We start from the raw sequence: 11267 nt of genomic DNA, 5'->3' as shown, positions 1-11267 counted from the left end.
CTGACTGGTTTGGGCCTTGTTTTAAAGTCAGATATAAAAGCACCTGGGTATTTTCGGGGAGATGGATCTGAGAAATGTACAGTGCATGAGTGGGAAGAAATGAAGAGGATCTATCTGCGTAAGAGAGGGATTCCAGTTGTGGAGCAGGCAGATGAAGTCATTGGTAGACTTATGGGGCGGGCTAGGGACATAGTAAGGGCGAGTTTGCGTAGCAATCCCTCTACTGATCTCTCTAGGGGGCCCGGCCCTATATTTGACATGCTTATACAACATTTTGGTGACACTTCCTTCTCTAGTATGCCATTGGCTGACTTCTATGCGACTCTGCCCCTGTCCGGTGAACTCCCATTTGACTACTGGCTGCGGCTTAACCGAGCTATGGAGATTGCTGAAGACTGTCTTAGACAGCGGCACAAAATGATTGATGACCCCTCACGTGAAGTGGCTGCTATGTTTATCAGGCATTGCCCTGACCCTGACTTGTCACTGATTTTTAAGAGCAGGCCTCTGTCCCAGTGGTCAGCCGCTGATGTTAAAGAGACATTAGATGAGTACTGGAGGGAACACAGATTCATAAGACAAACCAAAGGGAGCCTCGACATCACTGCCTCAAGACAGGAGGTTCATAATGTCAGACCAGTTTCACAGCATGTGGCTGGGGCTGCACCGTCGCCTACATCTGTATTGTCACCACCTCCACAGTGCCCAGTGGAGCCAATTGACCGCGTCCTTGCTCTTTTGGAGCGTGTATTGGAACAACGGCCACTCCAATCAGATGGGCGTCATAATCAAGGGTTTAGACATGCTCGGGCCGGGAGATTGAGGGCTGTGTCGCCTTGCGAGGTTTGTGGAAGTGAGGAACATACTACTCAGTTCCACTGTAGATCAAGCCGACTCTGTTATTTCTGCCATGACGCTGGCCATAGACGCGTGGAATGCCCCAAGGCCCAAACTGGCCAGCCTAGTGCTGCGCCCCCCGCCACTACCGCTTCCAGATCTTCGGGAAACGAACTGGCCCACATTTAGAGGGGGTGTGTGCTGGGCCAGGTTCGGATCCCCCTTGGACTGGTGACACTGACCAGAAATCTGCCTGTGACGGTGCTTGTGAGGAGAGTGTGCAAGGGAATTTTATAGTGCAATGCATACAGAGACTCGCTGCTCATGATGATCTGTTCTACACCAAAGTTTTAGTTGGGGGAAAAGTTGAAATGAAAGCCATGCTTGATAGTGGGTCAATGGCATGCACTCTGAAGTCCAGCGCTCTGCAGCAGCTATTAAAAGAGGGAGTGTTGACAAGCTCCTCCTTGAGCCCTACTGACATTATCTTGATTGGTTGTGGGGGGTCAAGAACTCACCCTCTGGGGGTATGTGAGTTAATGATGGAGGTGTATGATTGTCGTGTCCTTGTCCCGGTTCTGGTGGTAGATGGACAGACGGAAGACCTCATTCTGGGTAGCAACCTTCTGAAACATTTAATTAGTCAACTGAAGTCCTCGGGTTATTGTCAGGTAGGGTCGTGTAATACTACGCATCGTAGTAATGAAGAAATGAAATTGGTCGACCTGTTGGCGAATGTTGAGAGATGGAGAGGTGGTGAAGCCCCCGATAGGGTTGGTTCACTGAGGCTGAAGAAGGCTGTTGTTCTGGAGCCTCTGCGGGAGCATTTAGTGTGGGCCAGGATGAAGGACACAAAGTCTATCTCAGCTGGAAGTGCAGTGATCATTGAGCCCAGTAGTTCAAGGTCAGCGCCTAGACAAGTCTTGGTGGGGAGAACGGTGGCCTTGTTAAGGAGTGATGGGTGGCTTCCGGTTAGAGTCATTAATCCTGCAGAGAAATCCGTAACCCTGAGACGTAATGCAAAGATTGCTGATGTGGTGCCCTGTGTAGCTTTGGAGGACTTCGACAGTGACTCCTTGACTAGACATAGAGGGTCTTCAACGCTCTTGGGACAACACGTGCAGCAGACAATGGATGGTATGTCCAGACTGACTGATGACGGTCTTCTCCAACATGCTGAGAGCAACAGCCAGGGGGGACCACTGCAGTTATCTCACTCTGCTCTGCACGAGTTGGGACTCTCTGATATTGACATTGAGTCTTGTCAGGCATCTCCTGGCATCGTGAGCAAGCTTGTCCAGCTGATTTCCGAGCATGAGTCCATCTTCTCAAGGCACAAGTTAGATTGTGGGAAAGTCAGTGGGTACTATCATCACATTCGACTCTTTGATGATAAGCCTTTTAGACTACCGTACCGTCGCCTTTCACCTAGTCATTATGTGAAGCTGAAAACTGCTTTGGACGAGATGGAGGAGCAAGAGATAATACGAAAGTCCGCTAGTGAATTTGCTTCACCACTTGTTTTAGTTTGGAAGAAATCTGGAGATCTGCACGGGGGCACCGCTGGCTCAACTCGCGTACCATCAAGGATGCTCACCCGCTGCCACATCAAGCTGATGCTCTAGCTGCCTTGGGTGGAAATGCGTTCTTCTCTACAATGGATCTCACTTCTGGCTACTACAACGTTGAAGTTCATGAGAATGACAAGAAATTCACTGCATTTACATCACCATTTGGGTTATATGAATATAACCGGATGCCACAAGGATTATGCAACAGCCCTGCGACTTTTATGCGCATGATGTTGGGCATTTTTGGAGATCAAAACTTTCTCAGTTTACTCTGCTACCTGGATGATGTTTTGGTGTTTGCCCCCACAGAGGAGTTAGCTCTGCAGCGCTTGGGGATGGTTTTTGAGCGACTCAAGGCACACAATTTGAAGCTGGCTCCTAAAAAGTGCCACTTCCTTCGGAAGTCAGTGAAATTTCTGGGCCATATTGTTAGTGCAGATGGAGTCGCTACTGACCCCGATAAGGTGAAAGCTATCACTGCCATCATGGAAGAAGACCTTATGGAGGAGAATTCACGAGTCCCTTCTCAGAAAAAGCTGAGGTCATTCCTGGGGATGGTAGTGTTTTATCAGCAGTTCATTGAGGGATGCTCTTCTATAGCAAAACCTCTGTTTGGGCCCCCCACGTCCACTAAGATCACAGAGTGCTGGTCTTTTATTAGTTCCACACAGAGGTGGGGACTCGAGTCACATGACTTGGACTCGAGTCAGACTCGAGTCATTAATATTAAGACTTTTGACCTGACTTGAAAAAATATTGGGACTTAGACTTGACTTGGACTTTTACACCAATAACTTGGGACTTGAATTGGACTTGAACCTGTTTACTTGCAAAGACTTGATTTTTTTACCCCAAATCTAAATTTTAAAACGCATATTAATATTTATAAAGTGCACCCCATTAATTTCATTTCCGTCCTTCTGACGCAGACCGGTCCTCTGCTTTTCCACACTCTGTACGTTGTGTGTGTGTGTATGTGTGTGTGCATGAGCTGCAGCACAACCAATCAAATGGGGGGGTCAGCGAACGTGAATTGTTACCGGGCGGGGTGTAAAATGGACACAAATTAAGTATTATATCGCGATCGATCGATCGCCAGTGGTTGGTGCCAGAGCGAACTAGTAACTCATTGAATCATAGATAAGGATCAGAGGTAAATAAACTAGATTTTTTTTTTCGGCGTGAGAAATCTGGGGGGCCTTATAAGAAAAGGCTCTTCCCCCTACTGTTACCTTATTAATTTGTGGAACTAATAAAAGACCAGCACCTGTATTCTGTAAGATTCTGTTTGGTCATGTAGAGTTTTCTTTTCACCTACTGCTTGAGTCCACATCAGGTTCTTTCAAATGGACAGCAGAATCTTTTTCATATCTAAAAGGTATAGACATTGAAGAGAGTGTCATGCAGGACACCAATATTTTCATTACTGAATCATGATTTATGCAATGACATTTTATATTTTTCACTCTTTATGAGTTTTGGCTGACTTGGTCTTTTTCATTTTTCCACCCATACCTTTTAAGCACAACTCGAACGGAACAGCAGAGGACAGAACAAGCATTAGAAGATGAAGGTAATCAAAGACACATTGAATACAACATGTGTACATAATAAATTGTCTGCATTAAACAGTAATTGGTGTGACACTAGTGTGCAATATTCTCTAAGATTCTGTTTGGTCATGTAGAGTTTTCTTTTCACCTACTGCTTGAGTCCACATCAGGTTGTTCCAAATGGACAGCAGAATCCTTTTCATATCTAAAAGGTATAGACATTGAAGAGAGGTTGATACAGGACACCAACATTTTTATTACTGAATCATGATTGATGCAATGACATTTTATATTTTTCACTCTTTATGAGTTTTGGCTGACTTGGTCTTTTTCATTTTTCTACCCATACCTTTTGAGCACAACTCGAACGGAACAGCAGAGGACAGAACAAGCATTAGAAGATGAAGGTAATCAAAGACACATTGAATACAACATGTGTACATAATAAATTGTCTGCATTAAACAGTAATTGGTGTGACACTAGTGTGCAATATTCTGTAAGATTCTGTTTGGTCATGTAGAGTTTTCTTTTCACCTACTGCTTGAGTCCACATCAAGTTCTTCCAAATGGACAGCAGAATCCTTTTCATATCTAAAAGGTATAGACCAGAGGTGGGGACTCGAGTCACAACGTGAATTGTTACCGGGCGGGGTGTAAAATGGACACAAATTAAGTATTATATCGCGATCGATCGCCAGTGGTTGTTGCCGGAGCGAACTTGTAACTCATTGAATCATAGATAAGGATCAGAGGTAAATAAACTAGATTTTTTTTTTCGGCGTGAGAAATCTGGGGGGCCTTATAAGAAAAGGCTCTTCCCCCTACTGTTACCTCATTCATTTGTGGAACTAATAAAAGACCAGCACTCTGTGATCTTAGTGGACGTGGGGGTTCATAGTAGGAAATAAGTTCCTGGAGGTATTCAGGAGCAAGCCCGTGCAGTGCTTTATATGTTAATAATAGAATTTTAAAATCAATACGGGGGAAGAGCCTTTTCTTATAACGCCCCCCAGCTTTGGAACAACCTTCCAAATTGCATACGGGACTCTGACACAGTCAAAATCTTTAAGTCTAGGTTGAAAACCCACCTATTTGGTTTAGCGTTTGATAATTAATATCCCCCCTTAGATAAATGTACAGATCCAGGGGTTTATAGACGAAGGGTTTTATGGTAGACTGGGGCGCTGGTGCTGTCGTCCTGTCACTGCTCGTGGTCACTCAAGTTTGTTGACAGGGCAGTGGATGGATGCCATTGTCTCAGAATGCCCCCAAGCCTATGTTACCTTCTGGTTCTGCCTTTTTAGCTAGGCTGTAATAGTTTAACTTAATGCCGGAGTTGCTGCCACACTCCTGAAATGTGTTTAATTTTATCTGTCCTGTATATGTCCTCATACAGAGCTAATTTTCCCTGTTTTATTTTCTCCACATGGCTGCCCGCCTGCTCGAGGAAAAATGAGATGAGGAGAGACAAGCGATCCATCCAGTGCCAGCCACCTACTGCCTGACCGGATGAGCCTACACCATGATGGACATTACTACATCTTTTCCTTTTCTTTATTTCTTTCTGTTTAAATTGTTGTTGTTGTCATGGTGACCGGTGTCGGCCAGAGGAGGAAGGGTTCCCCTCCTGAGTCTTGGTTCCTCTCAAGGTTTCTTCCTCATGCAAAAAACTAGGGAGTTTTTCCTTGCCACTGTCGCCCTTGGCTTGCTCACTGGGGGCTAGGACTCGGCACTTGTAAAGCTGCTTTGTGACAACAACTGTTGTAAAAAGCGCTATATAAATAAAATTTGATTGATTGATTGAAATCGGATGAGTGGCGTGAGAGCGTGTGAAGACAGTCAAATGCGTGTGTCTCACGCTCAATGCGTGAGAGTTGGCAACCCGGGGTTCTGTATCTGAACTCAGGGAAGAGAGCCTCTCTCTGTCACCATCATATCCAGTTCTATCTCAGCATGGATTGTGTATTTGAAGACATCTACGTCGAGAAAAAAAAAATTGACAAAAGTGGAGCGAGTTTTCAGCTATGGGGACATCATTCTACGGCCTCATCGTGCACAAATGACATACAGACTTTTGGCCAGTTTGGTCTTTTGCAAATGCAATGCAGAATAGTTTACTGAAATGTCTAAAGTTGCATTCCTGATTCCTGTTCATTGTTCAGTTCTTATATTTGTTTGTCTTGTGTCACTCACATATGGACACACATGTTCTCCAAGAAACCAGATAAGAGAAGAGAGGGAAAAATGCTGTTATGGTTCTTTGTATTGTACTGTGAAAATATCAGCACTTTTTATTTGAACATGGAGTTCTACTTATGACTTTTTCACAGAATATTTATTTCTGGAAAATTGTAGTTTAAAGTATGAATATTTTTGCAGCTAATTTTAACAAATTGAACTGTGCAATAAAGAGGTGTAATTTAAATTTGTTTTATACTTCGTGTTTTCAGTTGCACATGTTTTATCAAGATTTGAGGAGAATACAGATTTAAAAAAGAACACATGTCTATTATTTACATTTAAAATATACCTGCAACATTGGTTAAAAAAAAAAAAAGACTCGAAAGGACTTGAAATTCCAAGTTTCAGACTTGGGACTTGACTTGACTGTTGCCTGTCTTGACTCGAAACTTGACTTGACTTGACTGTCTTTGCTTGAGACTTGACTCGGGACTTGAGGATAAAGACTTGGACTTACTTGAGACTTGCAAAACACTGACTTGGTCCCACCTCATATCCAATATACAGTCATGTCCTTCAGGTAACTTCTGTTTACCCTCCACTGACTGCAGGCCTTGTTGCATATATTTTGCAATTAGTAAATCAATATAGGCCTACAATTAAGACAGTAAAAGACCGTAAAGTAGGAGAAGGAGTTATAGGCTACTGAATGTTGTCATTACATGAATGCAGATGGGCATTTTTCACAGGTAATGGGGAACTTCCCGTTTCTTCTTTCACAAATGAATGTAATTTATGTTGCCTAACAAAACCTATACAACAGAAGACGTTCAGCTTAACACATAGATTTGCAAACTCTACCTTAATTATTTGTATGTGGTCGTCCTCACGTTATCTATCATTGATTTGGGCTAGTGCGACTAGTTTATCAGGTGACCAGTCGGCTAAAAATGCTTAGTAGTTTAGTGCTGTATGAGACATTTTACAACACAAGAAAATGATTTCACATTGGGCTTAGAGGGCAAACGGTACGATTTGACTTGATGTGTATGTGACCTGGCTGGTGGGGACGGGAGAAGAAGTCTATCTGTGAGCGTGTGTGCTGTGCTGAAGACGCTTCCTTCCACTCGCTGAACTGAACTGCTGCAGCGCATCTGGTGTTAAAGGAAGAGAGAGGTCGGGTGTGTGAGGTGGTGGCTCATTTCAGGGCATTGTTTTTAATCGCTCAGGCTTTCAAAAGATCATTTCAAGCCGACCTCAGTAAAATGATAATAATAAAAAAAAAAAAAAAACGAAGTTTCAAAAGGGCACTTTCGTTGATAAAGGGCAGAGTTGGTGGTGCTTTAGCACCACCTGATGTCTATGTGTGCACGCCACTGTTATATATACATATTATCATAACGTGTATGTAAATTATCGAATGAATATCAAGTTCATTTCGGCATCATGGACAGTTAAATGACTTCATGAATTCAGTTAAATGATTTCGTTCATGTATATCAATATCAACATTGCACTGAATCCTATCGCATTATCAACGTGCCGAATTTGGAATGTTCCAGAAATCACAACAATTTTATAATTTTATATGCTTTACAAGGCAATAAAATGAGTTCATTGCTGTTGTGGTTAACTCATTTTGCTCGTAATCTGCCAGTTAAAATCCAAACAGTTTTTGTTAGCCTCAGATTTGGCACGAAATTATCACTTTAATTCTGATGCTAAATTAACGAGCTAATCAAACACGTTGAGATGAGTTTTAGACATAAAATCAGTCAAGCAGGTTCCAGCACAAAAGTCAGACAGGTGCGCTGTAAAAGGTTCGGTCACACTTTATCGCTCGGGCTGCGCTACAGCGTCTGTTCTCAGATGCGCTCCCACTACTGATCGGTAAGGGGGCTTTGACCTGCTCTGTTTCCGACCTGGTGGCCCGAAGCTCCCTCAGGGACACCATATCGACAGCGAGCTTGGTGCGGACAACCGATCAACACAGCGCGGTGCAGCCCAGAAGCCCCGAACTCACAAGCTCCTCCAAGCTCAGCCTCCAAGTAACGTGGATTACAGGTACGCGCCACTGTGCCCGGCGGCTTTTGGAGAGATCTGCTCAGCTCTTAATAAAGAGACTTAGCTGGTGCTGACATGTTTCCAGTGGCCTTATATATGAATAGTCTGTTTTAAAAACTACAAAAAGTGTGGATACAAAAGTGTGTTGGTCATGGGACTAATGTTTCAATCCAAATAAGCGCCTGGGGTTTATGGAATGAAAGTAATCATAAAATGAAGGTTAATTCAAGGTGGGTTCTTAAAACGCCTGATGAAATTAGTAATTTAATACGATAAATCGTTTCAAACTATAACTATAGATGAAATAAAATGGAAAGAAAGCAAAAGTCCACTTTGTGCTTGAAACATAGGCTTCTTTGAGAGGTTTATCCGTTGGTGCGGTGTCACGGCATAATCGCAATGCGCATGCGCACGTTTCGAATATTTTATCTTTGTATATTATGAATTTTTGACCTTTGACATTGCCCGTTCTTGGCGTAATGGGTAGCGCACTGGTCAGTCACGCAGAACGACGAGAGTTCAAATCCGCCACCGGGTGTGTGACCCCATAACTTCAATAATGATATTGAGCGTGGAGGCCCTGGATCAGGGAGCCGAGAGGAAACGCGCTGCGCTAGGTTTCTTAATGACAGTGATGAGAATGACGGGCTCAGTTACAGGAGGATCACAAGGGCCAATAGATCAATACCCAGTGCCCACCTCACCGGTGCCTGATAGCCAACAGGGCACATTTTTAGTTGCCACTACCGGTTTTTTTTTTTTATTTTTTTTTTTCAATCTGAAAAATCGAACTATGCATTATTTATAATATATACGTAAAATATCCAATGAATATCAAGTTCATTTCAGCACCTTGGACAGTTAAATGACTTCATGACTTTATTTAAATGACTTCCTTCGTGTATATCAAAATCACCTTTCCACTATACAAAAGCTGTTCAGTCCATCTCATGACATTATGTCAATGCACAGAATTTGAAATGTGCCGGATATCCTGACGTCGTAATCGCAATGCGCATGCGCATATGTCGTGTATTTTAACTTTGTATATTATGAATTTTGATCCGTAAGCGGCCCTATGTTGGCCTAATGGGTAGGGCACTGGTCATTGAAGCACTTGGGTCAGCAAGACCCGGGTTCGAACCCCACGCTAGGTTAAGTGTAACAAAAAAAGGTATACCAAAAAAACGAAAAAAAGACAAAAACAAAAAAAAACAAAAAAAAAAAAAAGCCCAGTGCTGATCTGACCGGTGCCTGATAGCCAACAGGGCCTATTTTTAGTTGCCATGTATCAACGTTATTTTTTCTCCTCAATCTGAATATATATACATATTATCATAACATGTATGTAAATTATCGAATGAATATCAAGTTCATTTCGGCATCATGAACAGTTAAATGACTTCATGAATTCAGTTAAATGATTTCGTTCATGTATATCTTATAATTTTAGTTACATTTTAAAAATATAAACAAAAACCTTTGCGAAATATTTAATGATATTTTTATTGCTTTGCGCCCTACATCGCCGTTTGCCGCTTGTTTCCCGCTTGCAAACGCGCGGTTCAGTTTCAGCTCAAGCAGCAATGACAGACGCCTTCAAGCACTGGACATTTAAGAAGCGTTTGTTTTGTTTTCGTGTTGTCAATAAATGTGAACCATGTGCCACCATCGGCAACTATTTGTGATTATGCCAAGCCTTTGTGTAAATTTCGGAGTTTGGAGGTTTATTTCCGATCAGAAGGCAACCACTATTGAGGTTGTAAGCGAGCTAACAGCAAGGTATGCTGACCGTCACACTGTGGTTTCCACAGTTAGCTACCTGCTAGGCTAGCTACTACCATTCACTTGAATGTGTTTGTTCTTTAGCATGCTAGCTTGATTTACAGGCTAACCAAATTAGCTGTTTAAAGTCCTAAACAGGTATTCGCTGGAATCATACATGACTATTAGAGACAATGACAGACGGTATCAAATGAATATTTATTACTGTTTGGTGTTGGAAAAACGTTTGTCGATGTCTATGACACGACCTAGCCTACCCAATTGGTAGGCTATCATTGGACCTATCTTAGACCTACCGTTCGACAAGCAATACATTTGAATTAAATTTGTATGAAGTAATGAAATGCAGTTTGGTATCTAATCAAGTGCAACACGTGCAGATTGTATAGAATGCAGTATTTAGAGATACAATGCAGTTAGTTACAGCTAGTGTAAGTAAAGATGGTTAATAGATATGTGCAGAGTAGATAAATTACCTAGGGAAATGCATGTGTGTGTAATGTAGTTATGGCAATACAATGCACAGGGCAAAGAAAAATAGCATGGCATAAATAAATGTGATAAATACAGATGGAATCATACAGATTATCCTATACCACTGTAGATAGGGCTATACAGATGTGAATTGAAGAGGAACACTGTACAGATTTTGTATGGATGGTAAGGTATGGATAGAGGGGAAGGAAAGAATGGTCTTTGGGAAGAGTTCAATAAGGTGACCGCTGTGGGAAAGAAGTGGTTTCTGAACCTGCTTGTGTTAGTCCGCAAACTGTGAAAATGGTAGAGCCTGGGGGAGGAGCAGAAAAGAGCATGGCCCGATGACAGTAGTCTGATCTTACATGCCTGGTGCAGGCATCTCTTCTTGTGGACCTCCTGTGATTGCCTGTCAGCAATTCTCTCTCAGCTTAGTACTCTTTTAAGGTTCACACTGTCAGTTCTCAAAAATTAAATGTTGATCATGCGTCAATACTCATTTAAACCTTAAAGTAATCAAAATGTAATCCAAAAGTAATTAGTTACATTACTTTTCAAAAGTAATCAGAAAAGTTACACTACAATTACATTTTAAACAAGGTAACTTGTAACTGTAACGGATTACTTTTTAAAAGTAACTTACCCAACACTGCTGATAGCCAACAGGGCATATTTTTAGTTGCCATCAGAGGTGGGGACTCGAGTCACATGACTTGGACTCGAGTCAGACTCGAGTCATTAATATTAAGACTTTTGACCTGACTTGAAAAAATATTCAGAGACTTAGACTTGACTTGGACT

The sequence above is a fragment of the Brachyhypopomus gauderio genome, unplaced genomic scaffold (genome assembly GCF_052324685.1).
Source record: "Brachyhypopomus gauderio isolate BG-103 unplaced genomic scaffold, BGAUD_0.2 sc155, whole genome shotgun sequence".
Classification (NCBI taxonomy): Eukaryota; Metazoa; Chordata; class Actinopteri; order Gymnotiformes; family Hypopomidae; genus Brachyhypopomus; species Brachyhypopomus gauderio.
The sequence above is the reverse complement of the archived record's forward strand: the minus strand, read 5'-3'. Positions refer to the sequence as shown.